This window comes from Xenopus laevis, chromosome 4L (genome assembly GCF_017654675.1).
Source record: "Xenopus laevis strain J_2021 chromosome 4L, Xenopus_laevis_v10.1, whole genome shotgun sequence".
Classification (NCBI taxonomy): domain Eukaryota; kingdom Metazoa; phylum Chordata; class Amphibia; order Anura; family Pipidae; genus Xenopus; species Xenopus laevis.
The window spans coordinates 93,297,570-93,318,505 of record NC_054377.1 but is presented as its reverse complement, the minus strand read 5'-3'; the positions used below and the strand labels follow the sequence as shown (position 1 = coordinate 93,318,505).

The window sequence follows — 20,936 nt, the reverse complement described above, 5'->3', positions numbered from 1 at the left end:
AAAATCTACTCAGTGTAGCTGCACACAGGCCAACGCAGTGTTTGTGGAGCTACACTAAGCTGCTGAGAGGAGCGGATCTGCTTCTCTCCGCCTCCGCACAAAATGCAGGCAGAGAGAAGTGAACCATTCAACCATGTGCTTTTGGTCTTATAGTTTACAAAATATTTTGGTTTTATTAGAAACAACTCAAACACTTATTCATTCTCTTATTATTTCCCACCTGCAAATCCATTCACTAGCTCCCTATCTTTTCTCAAATCAAATTCCTAACACATTCAAGACCCTTAACAGTGAAGCCCCTCCCTACCTCTTAGCTCTGATCTCAAAATATACCTTCAAGTTATCTATGCTCTGTTTTTGATTTTCATATCTCTTTTTCTCTAATTTCTCCATCCCATTCCCAACCCCAAGACTTCTCTTGAGCTTCTGCCTGTCTCCAGAACTCTGGAACACAGCACAAGCTATTATACTCACTTTCCTTCCAAACCTTAACACATCCCACCAGTTTAGAGTATCATATTCAATGCATCTTGACTGATCAGAAGTCAACTTTTTGTAAATTAGCAATAATTATTATTTCCTTATGTTTTAGATGTTCCCTAACCTCTTCAGATTTTAGGTTCTTGTGAGCACTCTGATCCCATTTTTATTTTGTAACCATTTTTGTTCATTTTGTTGTAACTTGATGGAGCTATTAAAATGTATGTTAGTTGAACAATTAACAACAGCAACTGACAGTTATAGTGACAGTTATAGTGACGGTCTGGCAAAGGATCACTAGTGTGGAACCAATAAACAGTGACAGCAAGTTACATAAACAGCTGAGTAACTTGCTGGAGCTATATTAATAAATTGTTTTGCCTCTGTCACTGAAAGTTTCATATGGGACCCTGTGCAGGGAAGAACTCCATCCACATGCTGACACAGTCCTCGACTTTTCTTATAAACCTATGATTGAGTCCTGAACAGATATCTGTCATGGACTATGTCATTCAGGTATCAGAAAACTCACAGGTGTGGGCCTGTTTTTTTTTAGCTTCTTTATAACATGTCATTAAGGCCCAGACATAGAAATATATCATTCTTATAGTCATTCTTTTGAGTATGAAATGGTAACAGTTATGGAAGATCATTTTGACAACTGTGGTTCTTCCCAGTGTGGTCACAGTGTTACATTCAGCATCAAGGTTTGGAAAAGTTATTTTATTTAAGATGCCAAGAAAGATTTGAAAATATTTATTCTTGTACTGTGTACATTTGCACAACTTTGCTCAGCATTACATCATCTTTATTTTGTCATTGTACTTGGAATAATACGTGCAGATTCTAAGAATTGATCTTAGGATACTGTGTTTTTCGTGAATATGTGGTAACTGTGAAAAAGGAAATGTAAGAAAACACACACTAAAAACAAGGTTGTTACCACTTACACTTAAAATATGATGTCCTGATTAATACAAAGTATTTTGTAAAGAAAAAGTTTAATAAATAATTATTTAATTTTCTTCTATTCAATCAGCAGTGTTCTATAATATATTTTTAAAAAAGATTTATTTAAGGCATTTTTTCTAATTCAATGCCCTCAAGGTAAGACCTCATGGAAAAGTTTCTTAAAGAAGTAAAACATGCAGTAATAAGATTGCATTGTGTAACTTATGTAACCCCTTTCGTGAACAGATGCTCCTGTTGTGGACACTCCTCAATAGAATATGGGTACAGACCTGTTTTGCACAATGTAGACTTTAGAAAAACTAGTAAGGGGGGTTATCTATCTGCACAGCCTCTCTCTTTAAAAGATTAGTACATTAGTGAGGGAGGTTTGACGCAAATCTGACACAATTGTGCTAAAAAGTTTCTATGTCTGATGGCATTTGTGCAATATTTGGAGGTGGGAAGAAGGCAGGTACCAGTGCTTTGGTACTAGAACCTTTAATGTCTGCACCTCACACTGTAATTTTGCATCCCTTAATACTCCACTTGCAGCAGGGGCAGTTATAAATGCAGTAAAAGTGAAAAAATCAACTTAGGTGCAAGGAGCAGTGTCCAGAACTAATAAGTGCAAGGGTGAAAAACTAACAACTGATTTTTAGTGTTTGTAATCTATATGACATGAAATTGTGTTGTGAATGATAGAAACACTGTGTTACTACTCATCAGTGCCATTAGTGATCAGATCCGACTGATCCCAGAGAATAGGCTTCTTGGCACTGCTGATTGTATTGGAATAAACTGTAGCATTCCATGGGAGTGATGTAATAAAAGGTGCATATTTTTGCCCCACCTCGATTAATTGCATAGCAACCAACCAATGCACCGAACCACAGTTTCAAATGTTAAACACTGAAAGGAACCAATATGCCAAAAATTTGCAAACGAAATCTGGACACGTCTGACATCACTTCTGCCCCCCAACAAGATGGTGCCGACTGTCAAGACAACTCCTTCTGCACCCAGGAGAGAGGACCAGGTAAAGTATTTCCTATTGTTCATATGGGGGCCATATGACATTCAAACACCTCTGTTAGTGAATAGAAGTGTGCACTGCAAAATGAAACACTTTAAAGGGATACTGTCATCAGAAAACATGTTTTTTCCAGTCAGTTAATCAGTTAATAGTGCTACTCCAGCACACTTCTGCACTGAAATCCATTTCTCAAAAGAGCAAACAGATTGTTTTATATTCAATTATGAAATCTGACATGGGGCTAGAAATCTTGTCAATTTCCCAGCTGCCCCATGTCATGTGACTTGTGCCTGCACTTTAGGAGAGAAATGCTTTCTAGCAGGCTGCTGTTTTTCCTTCTCAATGTAACTGAAGGAGTCTCAGTGGGACATGGGTTTTTACTATTGAGTGTTGTTCTTAGATCTACCAGGCAGCCTGCACTTTAGGAGAGAAATGCTTTCTAGCAGGCTGCTGTTTTTCCTTCTCAATGTAACTGAAGGACTCTCAGTGGGACATGGGTTTTTACTATTGAGTGTTGTTCTGAGATCTACCAGGCAGCTGTTATCTTGTTTTAGGGAGCTGTTATCTGGTTACCTTCCCATTGTTCTGTTTTTAGGCTGCTGGGGGGGGGGAGGGAGTGATATCACTCCAACTTGCACTACAGCAGTAAAGAGTGACTGAAGTTTATCAGAGCACAAGTCACATGACTTGGGGCAGCTGGGAAATTGACAATATGTCTAGCCCCATGTCAGATTTCAAAATTGAATATAAAAACATCTGTTTGCTCTTTTGAGAAATGGATTTCAGTGCAGAATTCTGCTGGAGCAGCACTATTAACGGATTCATTTTGAAAAAAAAATATTTTCCCATGACAGTATCCCTTTAATAAATTATTTTCACTTTAACAGCCTGAGCCGGATATTCTTCTCAGTGAGAAAGTCAAGTAAAGGCAAGGGGTCACTAAACGCTGTAAGAACATGAGGTAACAGGGAATTCAGCTTTGTCTATATCTGACACTGCACTTTCCTCTCCAGCTTCTGTAGGATTGGAAACCTGGAGCCTGGAGGCCTGCCTAATTCTGATATTAAGGAAGTGCAATGGGCACTGGAAGCCCTGTATGCTGTGACAATGGCAGTACAGTTGTCAAATAACATTGTAAAAGCTGCACAATAAATATGCTTATGCAGTAAGAGGGTTAATGCAGCTTGTGAATGTTTTTAGAAGCAAATGAGACCTTTTACCCCCAAGCAAATCTGGTTGTGCAGTGACAGCTCCTGTACCTTGCCCTGATGACTCAGGGAGAGTGTCAGGACTGCAGAAGCTGCTATACAGTGAAATTTGCCATCTCACACAAAACTATTGCAATCAAACTCAGTTTCATTTGTTCAGCTCAAGGCCAAGACTGTTAGCAGAAATCACAGGGCCTAGCAAAACAAGCACAGTTGGGAACCCTTCAGTATAATCACATAAGGCTGTTAAAGGTTCGTTTTGCAGACTGACTTATTTTTAAATGTGGGAAATTAACTGCAATTTATATTTTTGTCAATATGAACCTTTTAAACTCCTCCTTCTACTCGTGGTCCCTGTAGGCTTATGGCTCACAGTGTGTTTGATCTGCCAGGATAAAACACCAGCATAGAAAAGGCTAATCTGTTCCACATTCATCCCATGTGTGTAATGACAAAATTACAGAGCTCTGTCCATCACTACACACAGGGCAAAAATTGCAAATATTTTACAAACATGAATTTTACCCTGCCAGTTAAAATGTTCAGATCTGTGCCTCAGCTTTTATCCACCAGTGTTTTCTCCACTGCTGTAGAGAAGCCATTGCATACTCATTTGCTCAAATGCTTCGTGCACTGACACACACTACATCGGCATGTGTACAAATACACTGAGCAGATTTTGTCTGCATGTTTGTGCATCGGCTTCTTTCTACCTGCAGAGAAAACCTGAGACACAGCTCCATGTGACTTTACTTTTATAGTTTAATACCTGCGCTAACTAGATCTTTTCACCTACCTATGGGTTTTTTTTTCCTTATATTATCTTTCACTTTCACGCAATTTCTCTCCACACCATTTTCAACCTACATCTTGTTTTAATTACATTCTACTGTAATTTTATCCTCACCATAGTATACTTATTTCCTGGCAAACAGGAATGGTACTGAAGAACAGGCAGCTGCTTTGAGGATTCATATAATTTCAACTTCACTTGCTAGACATACAGTAAGTTATCTTCAGAGAAGTGAGCTGCAATCAGTTTGGAGACTAAAGCTGGACATGCATATTTTATTCCTAAAATTAAGAACGCCCGTTCATTTCAGTGATCTATTGATCTATAACTAACCATTCAGATTTCAATTGTAGGATTAAGCAGAAAAAATAACAAATCAGACAATGTTCTGGAAATAGTGGTGACAGTCAACCATAGATATTGTCAGCTAGGCAATACATGCAACAATATTATCGTTAGCTAAGAAAAATTTACTAACCCACCTGATTGACTAAATGGCCGATCGCCATGGTACAAAAATCATCTCAGGATGATTATTCTTAGACCAAACACAGTCTGAAAATTGGTCCTTCGTTTTGTACGACTGTATCTTTGCGTCTATGGCAAACAAGAAAATGGTACTTTAATGCGACTATCTGTGACCATGTCTGTCTTGACAAAAGCAGGCCACTTGGGATGTATGCAATGTCAGTATTTGTTTGAGGAGTGTGAGCCTATAACGTTATTCCTGTCAAGTTCCTCCTTAGCAACCTCACTAGTTTTTTATTCTTTACAAAAACCTTGTTCCCACTAGTCTCCTGAGAAAGCTGCTTTATCCCCAATGCCAGAGTATAAGGATGTGTATTATAAACCCAGTGCCAACTCTCCATCTCTACATACCCTACGGATCTTTTACCTAAGATTCTGTAATTTTGATGGCAGAGGATACTTTTGGCAACCAGAAGAAATGTCTGGGAACAGGCCCGGGCTGGCAATCTGTGGATTCTAGCAAATGCCAGAGTAGGGTTGCCACCTTTCTGGAAAAAAATACTGGCCTTCCAATATATTTATCTTTTTTCCCTATTTATAACATTGGGATAAACCATAATTTTTACCGGCCAGGTGGCAACCCTATGCCAGAGAGGTTGCTGTAAGATGCCATAGGCACTCACTTATTTATTGTGCCTGTAGGGGCTGTTTGGCCAATGAGTGCTTAAATGAAAACTATACCCCCAAAATGAATACTTAAGAAACAGTTTATATCAATTTAAGTGGCATATTAAAGAATCATACCAAACTGGAATATATATTTAAGTAAATATTGCCCTTTTTCATCTCTTGCCTTGAACCACCATTTAGTGATGGTCTATGTGCTGCCTCAGAGATCAACTGAGAAATACTGCAGCTCTAAGTGTAACAGGAAGAAGTGTTGAAGTAAAAGACACAACTCTGTCTGTTAATTGGCTCATGTGACCTAACATGTTTGGTTTGTGTCGTATGTGTGGTATGTTTGTGTGCACAGTGAATCGTAGGATCCCAGGGGATCCCTTATTTTTTAAAATGGCAATTTTCTATTTTTTCTATTTTCTATTCTATCAATGGCACATACTACTAGAAAAATATATTATTGTGAAAATGGTTTATTAACAAGAAACAGGGTTTTACATATGAGCTGTTTTATGCAATATCTTTTTATAGAGACCTACATTGTTTGGGGTCTATAGTTTTTTCTTTAAAATACCTGGGCCTAGCTTGAAACCCAGTCTGGGAGCCACTGGTGCCTATACTAAAGATTACAGTTTGTAGTCAGGTTCTCCTGAATTAGTCCATATGATGTACCGAAACTGTAAACAATATTGTCCCATTTCTGGGCTGGAACTTAAAAAAAAATAAAAAATAAAATAAAAAAAGTCTGTTTATGAGAAACAATCAAATTAGTAGAAGACGCTCGTCACAAGAATGTATTTATTTGTACTTTTTTCTACTTTGCATATTTATTTGTTGTTCCCGGGCAAAAGTGCAGAAAGTATAAACGAACTCTGAGCCTGAGGAGATACTAGGAGCTGCGGCAACAAGGGTATTGCAGGCAACCAATAAAGCTTTTGTTTCTGCTTTTTCTGTTCTCTAACAGCAGAAGGTATGAGCAGAAGAAACACTGATTTCCGGCAAACCTACAACAGCCACTTAGCAGCACCTAGGATTGCGTAACGTCGAGCCACGCCGTCACTGTTCGTCACTCCCACAAGGCGGCTACTTGACGCGTCACTGCGCTTTGGTGTAGTCGTGACGCCACAGTCTCGCGTGATGAGACTAGTGGCGTCGGGATTTTCTGTAAGACAGAAGGCAAGGAGCTTGTAATGAACAGCTGTGCGGGAGGTGTAAGTAGCGCCCCGGGACTGCGGACTGTGTTTTGAAAAGCGGGACTGTTGGGCTTTAGGTACTTACTAGGATTGGCCGCATAACCCCCATGAGCTGCAGACTTCGGGAGTGAAGTTGTAACCCTCCGCCAGCAGCCTAACCAATCCCCGTGGGGCTATAGCGGAACTAAAACTTATATGACAGACCGAGCACTACGGTGTATGTAGGGAAAGGATATGCAGGCTCCCAGCCCTCCCATGCGAAGTCTGCAGCTCACTGACCGCACACGGGCCCGGCGCTGAAACAGTAATACAAGTAAGTGCAGCAGCAGAGCCAGCCCCATTAACAGCCTAATCCCACCCGGACCAGGACAACTGTTGATACTAATGAGAAGAAATGACATTTTGGTAATTGTCGCCCCTTTAGAAGAGGGTGCTAATTGAAGCTAGTTGGTTAGTGCAAGATGAATGCATGACTGCGCACACATACTTTATTCATGGCTTCAACTTGCAGCGTGTGTATTTGACAATGTAACCCCAGGTTTTCTCCCAATTAATGATATTATTTTGGTTTTTGAAATCTGCCCCGTTTCTGAGTGACGATTCTTTTGCTGTGCTATAGGGAGGCTCCAGTGGCTTTGTTGTAGGGGTGGACAGAGGATGAGATTAGAAATCTTGTGATTGTTTGGGACATAGGTTTTGGGATAGAACTTGAAGGATCCTTGTTCACATCCATTGTGCTCTGGAGCAATTCCCAGGCACTACTCGGCAGTTTTAATTGTGCTCTTCATTATGTGTTAAAGTGGACCTGTCACCCAGACATAAAAATCTGTATAATAAAAGTCCTTTTCAAATTAAACATGAAATCCAAATTCTTTTTTTATTAAAGCATTCATAGCTGTTGTAACTCATTTAAAAATCTCAACTGTCAATCAAATATTGCCTGCCCCTCCTCTGTGCCTTAGGCATATAGGCGGGGCAAGCAATTACTTTCACTTTCCATTCAGCACTTCTTAGATGTCACTGCTCTTCCCACATTTCCCCAGTTCTTTTAACCATGTAATTGTGTAGCCAGGGCATGGGGATGGACATCAGGTCCCCCATTCTGGTGCACAAACAAGATTTTGAGATGATGCAAAGCTTGTCTTAATAACAGTGTCCACAAAATGGCTCCTGCCTGCTTGCTATAATTATGAATTCTCAGACTGAAGGAAACAAGATTCAAATAATTTATATAGTGTAATTACAGTTCATTTTGCTTGACTAACATGATAAATAGGATTTGGAATCATTTTTTTGGGTGATGGGTCCCCTATAATTTAGGGCAGAGACACACGCTGTGATTCGGGGAGGTTAGTTACCCGGCGACAAATCTCCTCTTCTTCTTTGATCTGCCTCCCCTGCCTTCCTGCTGGCTAGAATGTAAATCGCAGGCGGGATGACACTCGGAATGCTTCGTTTTCCGAAGTCGCCCAAAGTTTCCTCGTGAGGCGACTTCAGGAAAAAAAAGAAGCACTCCGAGTGCCACCCCGCCGGTGATTTACTTTCTAGCGGGCTGGAAGGCAGGGGAGGCAGTTCAGGGAGATTTGTCGCCAGCCAACTAATCTCCCCATATCGCAGCGTGTGTCTCTGCCCTAAAGGGGTTGTTTACCTTCCAACACTTTTTTCAGTTCTGTTGGTTTCAGTTCACCAAAAATAAAGACTTTTTTAAATAAAGACTCATTTTTTGTAATATTGAATTGTAAAGTCTAATTTTTCACATTTCTAAATCAGCTCTTGGAGGGAGAGTCTGCAACCCTGTAAACTGTTCTAAATTGATACATTTAGTTGATGATTTTCTTATCTTTGTCCTTGTTGAGCAGAATCCCTGAGTTTCATTAAAGGTAGCTGTTAGAAATTGATACAGTAGTTGCTAATGCTGCAGAGATGCTGCTGAAAAATGTATTTACACAGCTGACAGACTCAAAGACCAGAGACAGGTCCCGTAAACGTTAAACTTTGATTTTGGAAAAAACGATAAACGGAATGCAATTGAAAAAAGTCTTTATTTCTGGAGATCAATCTGAAAACAACTGAACTGAAAAAGTTTCTGAAAGCTGAACAGCCCCTTTAAGGCTACTGCAGAAAGCATGATTCCGGTGCTGGGAATCAGCCCTATCCACTGGCTCATGTGTCTGCACCCAGAGGCACTGCATCAGCCTGGGTGCAGACACATCAAGTGGTATTCCGCACAAAAATGCATACTCGCGTTTCCACACCAAAATTCGCTCCCATGGGCCTGCACCAAGACAGGGCCTGCACACACCAGTGGAGGCCAGCACATCAGCTGTTTATAAACTGGCAGGAATCTGTCTCATGTGGCAGTAGCCTAATCGTTAACATGGCTTCCCAGTCAGAAGCTTCTCTTAATAGTGATTATTTAAAAAATAAAAAAAAATTGCATGTCTAGAACCATTCTATGCCCAATAAAGGTTGCTAATTCAAGAAGTGTGTATCACATTGCGTTCCCAGCTTCCCCTTCACTTCTAACGCAGCTTTCCTTAGTTATACACAGTAGTTATTTTGATTTTTCCATGATAAATATATCTAAGCAGATTTGTAGTTAGATGAGAGATCAATGTGTATTCGCGATTGCTCAAAGTAAGCTTTCCCTAATCAGAAACCGTGAACTGTCAATGTGCCCTGAATATCTGTATGTCGTTAACGTGTCCACTAATTACCAATTCTGGTGCATTAGCATAAACACATCTTTTTGTGCTTCTTGCTAGCAATGCCAACTGTAAGTATGATCTTTAGGTGGATAAATGGACCTGTACCTGTGATGCATGAATCTAAATACATGGTATCACATAGCAAAAGTGAATGGCAGGTTTCCCCACATACTGAAGTAATTTACAGTGCAGAAGTAGTTGTTTTTATTATTGCTGTTGTCAACCTCCAGCAAGTATTGAATGTTAACTCTTTAATGAACAAAAAGGCAAAAAACAGCTACACTGAATAGTGGAGAGTGACACACCCATCCAATTCAGCTGCAGCCAGCCAACCAGTTCAGGCCAAGGTTACTACAATGTATAACTTTTAATTCAAACTGTTTAAAAGAATTATTCGTTTGGCAACACCAGGATACACACTCACAGCGTGAAAAGATACTACGCCGTGTGGGACCATGTCCCTAAAATAACACACAATTAAAAACCAGAGCGTAGGCTAGAATGGTGGTAGGTAAAGTATTCAGTAGTGGGTTTAAATACCCATTATCAATATCTGCTCAATAGGGATATTCCATAGTATAACAAAATAGTGCCGGTTCCCACCCTTCCACCCTTCCCCCAGCTCGCCTTCTACCTAGCTATGTTGGGAAGAGTGGGAGCTATTCACACCACCTTCCACCTACGCCGCCCTACGCGTTTCGCTGACAAGCAGCTTCGTCAGGGGCATAAGTGCTGGTCGCGCTCCTTTCTCCCCTTTAAATAGGCCTCCAGCGCTAATCTCGGCGTTCCGCATGTACGTGACATCACTTCCGGTTTCGCGCATTCGCGTGACGTGACTTCCGGTATACCGCCCGTGTTGCCACTATGTAGTGGCGGAAGTGCGTGACTTGCTGCTTCAACCCCTAGTAGAACAGCGGTCAGTTGCCAGTACAGTTCCCCAATACCTGCATTGTGGGGGGGACGACTGCTGAATATTGTAAATTACTGGGGATTATTAATTTAAATTTTAATTATTATCGAAGTGACACGACTGGCTCTATTTTGAGTACATAACATGAATCATTTATTTATTTTTATATATATATATATATATATATATATATATATATATATATATATATATATATCCTGAGCCTGGATATTGGAGGCGGAAGGAAGGAGGTGATAGTGCCAGTATCATAAGTAAAATAATATTAGTATAGTTCCAAATATTCATGATAGTATCAAATTAAATAGTAAGAAGGAGACAGTATAAATATACTCTTTTTAGTTGAATACAAAACTATTCCCAGATCGATGTAGTTATTATGACTGTATTAGAGAAATGGTGCAAACGTAAATCCCTCATTCAAACCATTTGGCGATTTGCTTTGACACCAGTATATCCATCGTGACTCACATTGTAGAAGCTTTTTGTTAATATCCCCTACTCTCGTAGTGGGTTGGATATGTTCTACACCTGTAAATTTCATAGCTGAGGTGTTACCATCATGATATTCGTTAATGTGGTTGGCGACTGATGTATTTCTTTTGTGTAACACGTCGCCTACGTGTTCTAAGATCCTCCGACTCAGTTCACGTTTGGTTTTCCCAATATAGTTTTTACCACATTCACAACTCATGATATAGATAACCCCTTTTGTCTTGCAATTGATGAACTCTTTGATGAAATACTCTTTCATATCTGATCTCCCTTCAATTTTAGTTGCTTTTCTTATCCACGGGCACGCTTTACAGGTTCCAAATTTATAGCAGCCGAGCTGGTGGAAGGGTGGGAACCGGCACTATTTTGTTATACTATGGAATATCCCTATTGAGCAGATATTGATAATGGGTATTTAAACCCACTACTGAATACTTTACCTACCACCATTCTAGCCTACGCTCTGGTTTTTAATTGTGTGTTATTTTAGGGACATGGTCCCACACGGCATAGTATGTTTTCACGCTGTGAGTGTGTATGCTGGTGTTGCCAAACGAATAATTCTTTTAAACAGTTTGAATTAAAAGTTATACATTGTAGTAACCTTGGCCTGAACTGGTTGGCTGGCTGCAGCTGAATTGGATGGGTGTGTCACTCTCCACTATTCAGTGTAGCTGTTTTTTGCCTTTTTGTTCATTTCAGATTAATACCAACCTGCGGGCTAAAGGCCATACTTAATTTAGTCAGCTCCGACTATCTTTCTAAATGTTAACTCTTTGCATCAAATTATACAAACACTTGTGTTATGAATGTGATGAGAACTGATGCTACAGATGTCAAAGTGCATGCCAACAGAGCTGATAATAAAACTTTCTTTTCTTTCTTTTGAAATTCTTTTTATTGAGATTTTCAATAAAATACAAGTATATGACAATATGATATAAACTTTCAAAGAACATATATGTCTATTGTTAGCATTGCTGAATGCAAGAATACGTTTCTAAATGTTCCCTATTTAAAGGGGCAGTATGCATCTATATACCTATACATCTTTGCTTAATGTGAGCACAATATTAAATGTTTTCTGCCTTTTCATTTCATGGCAAAATCTATATTTTAATTTTATCATAGCACTCTAATTGATTTAAGTTTTTTTTTTAACTTTACTACCCCCTTACTGTCCCCTGGAATCTAAAAAGTATCTTTAAGATAACATCTGTATATACAAATCTTTCCCTTCCCCAAATTTAAAAAAACAAAACATTTAAAACAGTTTTGTACTTAAAAAGTCCATTCTTTGTTGGCCTATACTGACATTTGATAGTTTCAAGCAACATTGAGTACATTCATAGTTTGTAACATAGTTATTACATATCCGAAAGTACATTATATTAATATGGCAGCAATGTATGGTTGGTGTAACTCAGTATATCTAATATTGGATGGCAATAAAGCTTGCAGTATATAGTTTTGGCTCTCAATATTATGATATCCATCTGTATCTCTTAAAGGACAAGGAAAGGGAAATTCATGGGGGTATTAGACACCACCCAGTAAACCTCGCTGCTTAATTTAAACCATAAGACTTTAATATTAAGTTCCGTATTTACTCCACTGCGTATGTGCGCTGTCCACCATACCTGAAGATGTCTGGGGAAATGGTGGTGGTGGTGTACAGCAGGAATAACATCCTGGGCAATATTAAGGTAGGCGATGATGTTCAGGGGGCTGGAGGGGGGTCTAACACAATGGCACCCCTAATGAATTTTCCTTTATTTGCACTTGGTGATTTATTCATAGCTCAATACCATCACTTCCACTTTTCACAAAATCTGGGACTTACACCTTCATTGGCAATGTCTGTCTGCAGCTGCCTGTTCATCAGCCTGTGCTGGCATTTTATTAATGAGGGAACTGTTGTAAAGCAAAAGGGGAACTATTACGAATATAAGCTTACTGAAATAATACATTTTGTAAATACAATCAATTAAATATTATGCATTGTTTCTGAAATAATCAAGTTTATCTTCCCTATCCCTCTCTCAGCATCTTTTTCCCTTCTTGCTGTCTTCATGCAGCAGTTGCGGGTCAGATAGTCATTGACAGATCCAATATATCTTATAGGGGCTTTCTTTCCTAGCAGATTAATTAGAGCTCATTCAAATAACTGAATCCAGTACAAACAAAATCTAACAAAATAACTGACTTTTGCACAAATCCTGCATAGAGAGAGACAGGATTTCTGGTGATTTTAATAGATTGAGCTTTAATACATCTTCTAGGCACAAGTATCCCCCCTTTAAGATATATTGCATCTAACTGTCAATGCTTATCTGACACTCACTTCTGCATGAACAGAGAATGAAGAGAAACATATGCTGAGAGAGGAATAAGGAAGATGAACTTGATTACTTCAGAAATTGTACAGAATATTTAATTGATTGTATTTAGAATGTTTCTTATTTCCGTATGCTAAAGCTTATATTAAATTTTCATTTCACGATAGTTCCCCTTTAAGTATTTCCCCTCTCTGCTTACAATCAACATGCACAATATGAGAATAAAATAGCTTTCCAGATTTTATCATTTCCCTCTATATCTGCAACTACTTAAATATTCTCTTGTGACTGGGGTCTATACAACAGCATATACTAGTGATGACATTGCGTCTTATGATTAATGGGGAACTATCGCAAATATCGCAAAAATGAAAATTTTATATACGCTTCATCATACTGAAATAAGAAACTTTCTAAACACAATCAATTAAAAATAATGCATTGTTTCTGAATGTTAACTATCCCTCTCACTGCATCTGTTTCTCTTCATTCTGTCTTCTTGCAGCAGTTGGATGTCAGATACGCATTGACAGTTAGATCCAATATATCTTATAAGGGGGCTTCCTTTCCTAGCAGATGAATTAGTGCTCACTCAAATAACTGATTCCAGTAGAAACTGCCTTTTGCACAAATTCTGCATGTAGAGAGACAGGATTTCTGGTGATTTTAATAGAGTGAGCTCTAATACATCTTATAGGCAAAATGAGCCCCCCTACAAGATATATTGGATCTAACAGTCAATATCTGACACCCAAATGGTGCTTAATGAAGACAGAATGAAGAGAAACAGATGCTGAGAGAGGGATAGTGAAGATAAACTTGATTGTTTCAGAAACAATGGAGAATAGTTAATTGATTGTATTTAGAAAGTTACTTATAAAAGTATGATGAACTTTATATTACATTTTCATTTTAGTATTTTCCCTTCCCATCCACACTATCCCTGATTCACGTTGTATGAGAAACGTGTAGCTTATCAAATTGCTCAGTCTAATGGTATTGCTAAATGAAATCAGTATTCACAGGGATGCACCGAATCCACTATTTGGGATTCAGCCCAATCTCTGAATCCTTCATGAAAGATTTGGCATATGCAAATAAGGGTCAGGAATGGAAAAAGTGGAAATCGATTAGAACTGTTCCTACTTTTTACAATTTAATTTTTAAGTTGTGACAAAGTGCCAATGTGCACTTTGCTCTTGCTTTTTCAAGTTGCATCAAGGTTCAGTAAAGTGACAAATGCTTTATTGTTGCCAGCTGTACCATGAACATAACTCACTTGCAGTGATCTGCAACCTCCTTATTGTTTCATGTGCAAGTCCTGAGGAGCGCCACAATTTTACTTGACCTTTTCAGTACTATTTGCTGTGTCTAAATTAAAACACTTTGTTAATGGTAAAAAGCCTAATCTGCAAAGAATCCGTTCGTGCAGAAAATATTGAATACTTAAAAGCCCAGTTTAACATTATAAAATGGAATTATTCATATATTAAATCCAATTGGTTGCTTTCGTTTCCAGTAAGGATTAATTATATGTTGGTTTGGATTAAGTACAAAGTACTGTTTAATTATTACAGAGGAAAAGGAAACAATTTTAAAAAACTGTAATTACTTGGATAAAATGGATTCTATGGGAAACAGCTTTCCATAATTCGTATCCTTCTGGATAATGGGTTTCTTGATAATGGATCCCATACCTGTAATGTACAACAAATTATGCAATAGATTTTTATAGATTTTAAAAGCAAAATTATTTTATTTTGTATTTAATTTTTGTTGCTTTCCTATGTATACCTGTGAAATCCAGGTTGCTTAACTTAATGAGTATAAAAATCATACATTTCTCAGTAGCATTGGTGAAATATCAGCAAGTAGTGTAGCAAATAGTAACAGTTGCTGTTTTACTGACATACTTTGTAGGGTTTGAAACTTCTGGTGCTTATTAATGAATTACTTTGTAACTGTTTAGAAAAATCTGGATCCTGACGTGGGGAACTAGAAAAGGGGAAAATGTAACTGCTGTAGAAAACATATTTTGAATTTCCCAGGGGACTGCGTCAAAACAGTGAAAAATCTTTTGGGGGGGAATCTGCTGATTGCCTGTATGGCACCACGAAAAAACTGCATCAATTCTGGGAAAACTTAAAATCCAGAGACTTAAATTGGGGATCTACTGTGTTTCATTTTTAAAAAGTACATTTTAGAAGACACAGAAAATAGAAAGCAGCTGAAAAATGTTATTTGACCCTAGCAACCAGATTGCCAAAATTGCAAACTGGGGAGCTCCTGAATACAAGTTTTCTTTGTGCCCCATGTTTAAAATGAAAGAATATTATGCATTTAACTGTGGTTTGGCAAACTTGATTTTCTCTGTCCAGGCCAACAAGATAATTCTGATTATCAGTAGACAAAGTATCACCGTTACTATATTGCTGTCGATAACAGAGTGCTGCACCCTGCAACTACTCAGGGTTTTACTGCCGTTTTGTTTCAGCTTCTGCCTGGTTCACTTGCTGTCTGCCTGGTTCACTTGCTGTCTTTCTATAACCTCAGCCTAGCTTCTGAGGAGAAGGGAATTAAAGCAGAAGGAAAGTAATGTCAACTTGGGGGTGCCAAAAGTTAGGTACCCCCAAGTGGTTATATTTTCTTACCTGACACCTGGGCTGGTGCTCATATCAGCAGAAAACTGCACCGGCCCCCCTCCGTACACCCGGAACCGTGGCGCGTGAGCTGCCGGGGGGGCCCTGAGGGGGTGCGGGCCCTGGCCCAATCGCACCCCCTGCTCCCCCGGTAGTTACGCCACTGGCACCGGCCCAGGGTTCTTCCAGAGAGCACCACAGTGCGATCCTCTTACTGCTTCTTCTTGCGGCTGCCCAGTGCAGTAGAGTGAAAAGCTGAACTTTAACGAAAAAGCCGGCTGTTTCATTCAACTGCACATGCGTCTGCCCCAGGGAATTTGAAGAACGAGGAAGATGATCGTTTCGTGGTGCTCGCTGGTAGAACACAGGGTCGGTGCAGTTTTCTGCTGATAGGAGCACTGGCCTGGAGTGTCAAGTAAGTAAATATAACCACTTGGGGGTACCTTACTTTTGGCACCCCCAAGTTGCAATTACTTTCCTTCTGCTTTAATTCCCTTCTCCCCTTTGCTTTGTGTCTTTATATTTATTTTTATCCATTATACTTCAGTAGTTGAACCTATTGACTTTGCTGCCTATCTATAGGCATAATGGAGACCGTTTCGACATACAAGTAATCTGTTCAGCAGGACCCTAAGAAAAACAAAGGTCAACCCAAGGGAAATGTAGGTTAGTCATACTCTGCCTGACTGGACCCCTTGGGTTATAAGCACTTCTGACCAAATATTATTAATACCCATGTTTACGAAAGTATGTAAATAAGTTTTGGCTGGCCACACCCCAACTAGGCCATACCTAATTCTGATCGAACAAGCCCCTGGCTGAACAAAGCACCATGTAAGGCTAAGCCCCACCCCTTTTGCAGTCCATGGGGCTGTCACATTTTTTTAGGTCCCCAATATGGATCTGGTCCCTGACGGGACTCCCACCTGTCACCCCTTAATGTCTGCTTTTTCTTCATTTGTTTTATGAGGCATCGGAAGATCTTAGAATGAATGAGTAATTCCTATCTACTTCATTGTGTTATTTTTTTCTGAATGCCGAACTACAGGAGTGGAACCTTTGATCATTAGCTGCAAATGTTAACTATATATAAATGCAGCCTGGAGGCACTTCACAAGTGCTTCTTTTATTTTGGAGACTAATTTCGTTGAATTTAATTACAATAAATGCACATTATTTAGATTTTTTTTTCCAAATTGTTTGGGAAAGATGAATTGCACATATAAAACCAGCATTTGTATAAAGCAGTGAAGTTGTATTATGGCAGTGTTCAGATGATTAAACTAATGATAATTTATTTATTAGTAAACCCCAGATCAGTATGGTGTAGAAAAAATCCTGCCTTAGAACAGATACGGTAATATGAAGTGCTTTTCTTTTTGGACCATAACGTTTGTTATTACCGGTATTATAGTTTTCAGATTGTGTTTTTTTTCACCTTCAAAGGAGGTGGTTTTATTTAAATCAGATTTAATTCTTATTACATTTATCACATATTGCATTATAATTTAATCTGAATGCAGAATGCTGTAGATGCTGCCACCAAGAATACTAAAAACATACCAAATAAATTTGGGTGGCACATATTATTTGTCATACAAAGAAATCGGGTGCTCAGACTTTTTCCTTCAATACATTGACTGATAGCTGTTAAATCCATTTAAATGTCATGCTAAAAGTTAAATTTGAGGCAAATTTCCCCTCCACTTATTCTTTTTCTAATCTAGTTGAAAATGTGAACCTTGACAGAAATATCATAACCAGATCATTGTTTCATGTTCTCTGAAGTGTCTTTGTTTAGCTGTGTTTCTGCTTCTTGATGGGAATAACCAGGGAGTCCTTAGCAATTTGTATCTTTTTTTGAATTTTTTAAGGTGGGGTTTTGTCTGCAGCCTACAGTCTCTGGCACTTCTCCAGGCTGCCTAGTCAGACTAGCCTTATGATTTCATGATTTGGAATGGATATTTTAAAAGAAAAGTTTTCTTCTAGGGTTTTTGCCTGGCCAGTATTTTACCAACGTGGACGGTAAAAATAGTGCTTGATGTCAATGTTATTTATAGAGAATTATACAGAATAATTAGTATACAGATATATTAACAATATAGGATGGCCAGTATTTTTTTTCCAGGACATATGGAAATCCAAATTGTACCAGTGTGTTTGTTGTGTGATGTGTATAATGTCTGTATAAATTACATTGTTATGGGGACCAACAAGATATAATTTGTTGAGCAGTTCCTTTGAATATTTATTTATATATATTTAATATATTATATATTTTATATAATAATATATACAGTATATTGTTATATAATAATATATTATATATTTTTTTGTTACTGTGTCACACAATCATAATCTTGTTTGCACTTTTGTCAACAAGACTAGACTGCAAAAAACATGTGTATCAATGTAATTTCTGTGGTTTCAAAGGTATTTGCAAGGTTATTGCAATTGAAAGCAATCTTTTTTTTTTTTTTTTTTTTTTTTTTTTATCTTTCTATTTCCTGTTTGTGACTGTTGAAACAATTTAAATGGAGTCGGTTTCCCTATATGCAGGAGTCCAAAAGTCAAACAAATACTGCTTTTATTGAAAATTGTAATGAATGTTTGTTTGGAAAATACTTGCCACTGTTTACATGTACGTTACAAGTATGATACCATGAAGCTAGCTACATATGAATTCCTGTTATAATTGTAATATGGTGGAGGGCCATAAAACAAATCTAGGAGGAAGCCCAAAATGTACTTCTAGTACAGGCCTTCAAATAAAAGTCATGACCGTTCCCTACACCTGTTGATTACATATGGTAATCCTTATATTAGTGCAGTTTGTACACTTAAACCATGTGTGTGTATGTATATGTGAAAATATATGTGTCTGTATGTATATATATATACACACACACACACACACACACACACACACACACTTCTATTGTGTGATTATAAATTGGTTTGGTATTTGTTGGAACAAGACTATGCAATTCCAGTGGCATACTTTGATGAGGGTTCGCAGTCAATATTATTATCATTATAATATTTTTGACCAATTGGAATTAGTTGATTTTACAAAATGCTCATTAGGAGACCAAAGCTGATTATACAGTTTGTTCTGAAATTACATACTAAAACCTTTATCGTTGGTGACTTTTTAAAGACACTAGGTTTGCCCAGATATAGTAATCCATATCCATAATCTGAATGTAGCATTTACAGGTTACCTGTTCAAAGTCAAACATATTATTGGTTGCTATGGGGAACTGCACCTGAACAAACTTTGTATTTTTTATTACACAAAGGGGATTGTTCTGGTATATCCCAACAAGATAATCATATACTAAGGATAAAATTTGCTAAGTTGTCACCATAGGGATCAACCAGAATTTGTTGAATTTGTCCATTTGTATTCTTAATTACAAATTAAGTGATTTGCATACCCAAATTTTAAGTTTTCCCTCATTTTACACTGTACTTTTGTGGTCCCACCAATAAATATATACACACACACACACACACACACACACACGTGTGAAAAAACTATTTGCCCCCTTCCTGATTTCTTATTCTTTTGCATGTTTGTCACACAAAATGTTTCTGATCATCAAACACATTTAACTATTAGTCAAAGATAACACAAGTAAACACAAAATGCAGTTTTTAAATGAGGGTTTTTATTATTTAGAGAGAAAAGAAATCCAAACCTGTGTGAAAAAGTAATTGCCCCCTGAACCTAATAACTGGTTGGGCCACCCTTAGCAGCAATAACTGCAATCAAGCGTTTGCGATAACTTGCAACGAGTCTTTTACAGCGCTCTGGAGGAATTTTGGCCCACTCATCTTTGCAGAATTGTTGTAATTCAGCTTTATTTGAGGGTTTTCTAGCATGAACCGCCTTTTTAAGGTCATGCCACAACATCTCAATAGGATTCAGGTCAGGACTTTGACTAGGCCACTCCAAAGTCTTCATTTTGTTTTTCTTCAGCCATTCAGAGGTGGATTTGCTGGTGTGTTTTGGGTCATTGTCCTGCTGCAGCACCCAAGATCGCTTCAGCTTGAGTTGACGAACAGATGGCCGGACATTCTCCTTCAGGATTTTTTGGTAGACAGTAGAATTCATGGTTCCATCTATCACAGCAAGTCTTCCAGGTCCTGAAGCAGCAAAACAACCCCAGACCATCACACTACCACCACCATATTTTACTGTTGGTATGATGTTCTTTTTCTGAAATGCTGTGTTACTTTTACGCCAGATGTAACGGGACGCGCACCTTCCAAAAAGTTCAACTTTTGTCTCGTCGGTCCACAAGGTATTTTCCCAAAAGTCTTGGCAATCATTGAGATGTTTTTTAGCAAAATTGAGACGAGCCTTAATGTTCTTTTTGCTTAAAAGTGGTTTGCGCCTTGGAAATCTGCCATGCAGGCCGTTTTTGCCCAGTCTCTTTCTTATGGTGGAGTCGTGAACACTGACCTTAATTGAGGCAAGTGAGGCCTGCAGTTCTTTAGATGTTGTCCTGGGGTCTTTTGTGGCCTCTCGGATGAGTTGTCTCTGCGCTCTTGGGGTAATTTTGGTCGGCCGGCCACTCCTGGGAAGGTTCACCACTGTTCCATGTTTTTGCCATTTGTGGATAATGGCTCTCACTGTGGTTCGCTGGAGTCCCAAAGCTTTAGAAATGGCTTTATAACCTTTGAAATTGAACTCAGGTGTGATAAACCACAGTTAAGTTATTTTTAACAAGGGGGGCAATCACTTTTTCACACAGGCCCATGTAGATTTGGAGTTTTTTTTCTCCCTTAATAACGTAAACCTTCATTTAAAAACTGCATTTTGTGTTCAATTATGTTATCTTTGACTAATAGTTAACGGTTTTTGATGAGCAGAAACATTTAAGTGTGACAAACATGCAAAAGAATAAGAAATCAGGAAGGGGGCAAATAGTTTTTCACACCACTGTATACATATATTGCATTTCCTTGATTTTTACATTTTCCCAGAATTTAAAAATTTTTCTGGTCCACTGAA

At 38.4% G+C, this 20,936-nt stretch overlaps 1 protein-coding gene across 3 annotated transcripts in view; it reads left to right on the top strand.

Moving 5' to 3' along the window:
* Nucleotides 1-6,759: 6,759 nt before the first annotated feature.
* rabgap1l.L (RAB GTPase activating protein 1-like L homeolog) overlaps nucleotides 6,760-20,936 on the top strand; it is a 158,301-nt gene continuing 144,124 nt past the window's right edge. Inside the window, exon 1 of one of the 3 annotated variants that reach the window (XM_018256417.2) lies at nucleotides 6,760-7,117. The gene's annotated coding sequence lies outside the window, so the exon portion shown is untranslated. 3 annotated transcript variants of the gene reach the window in all.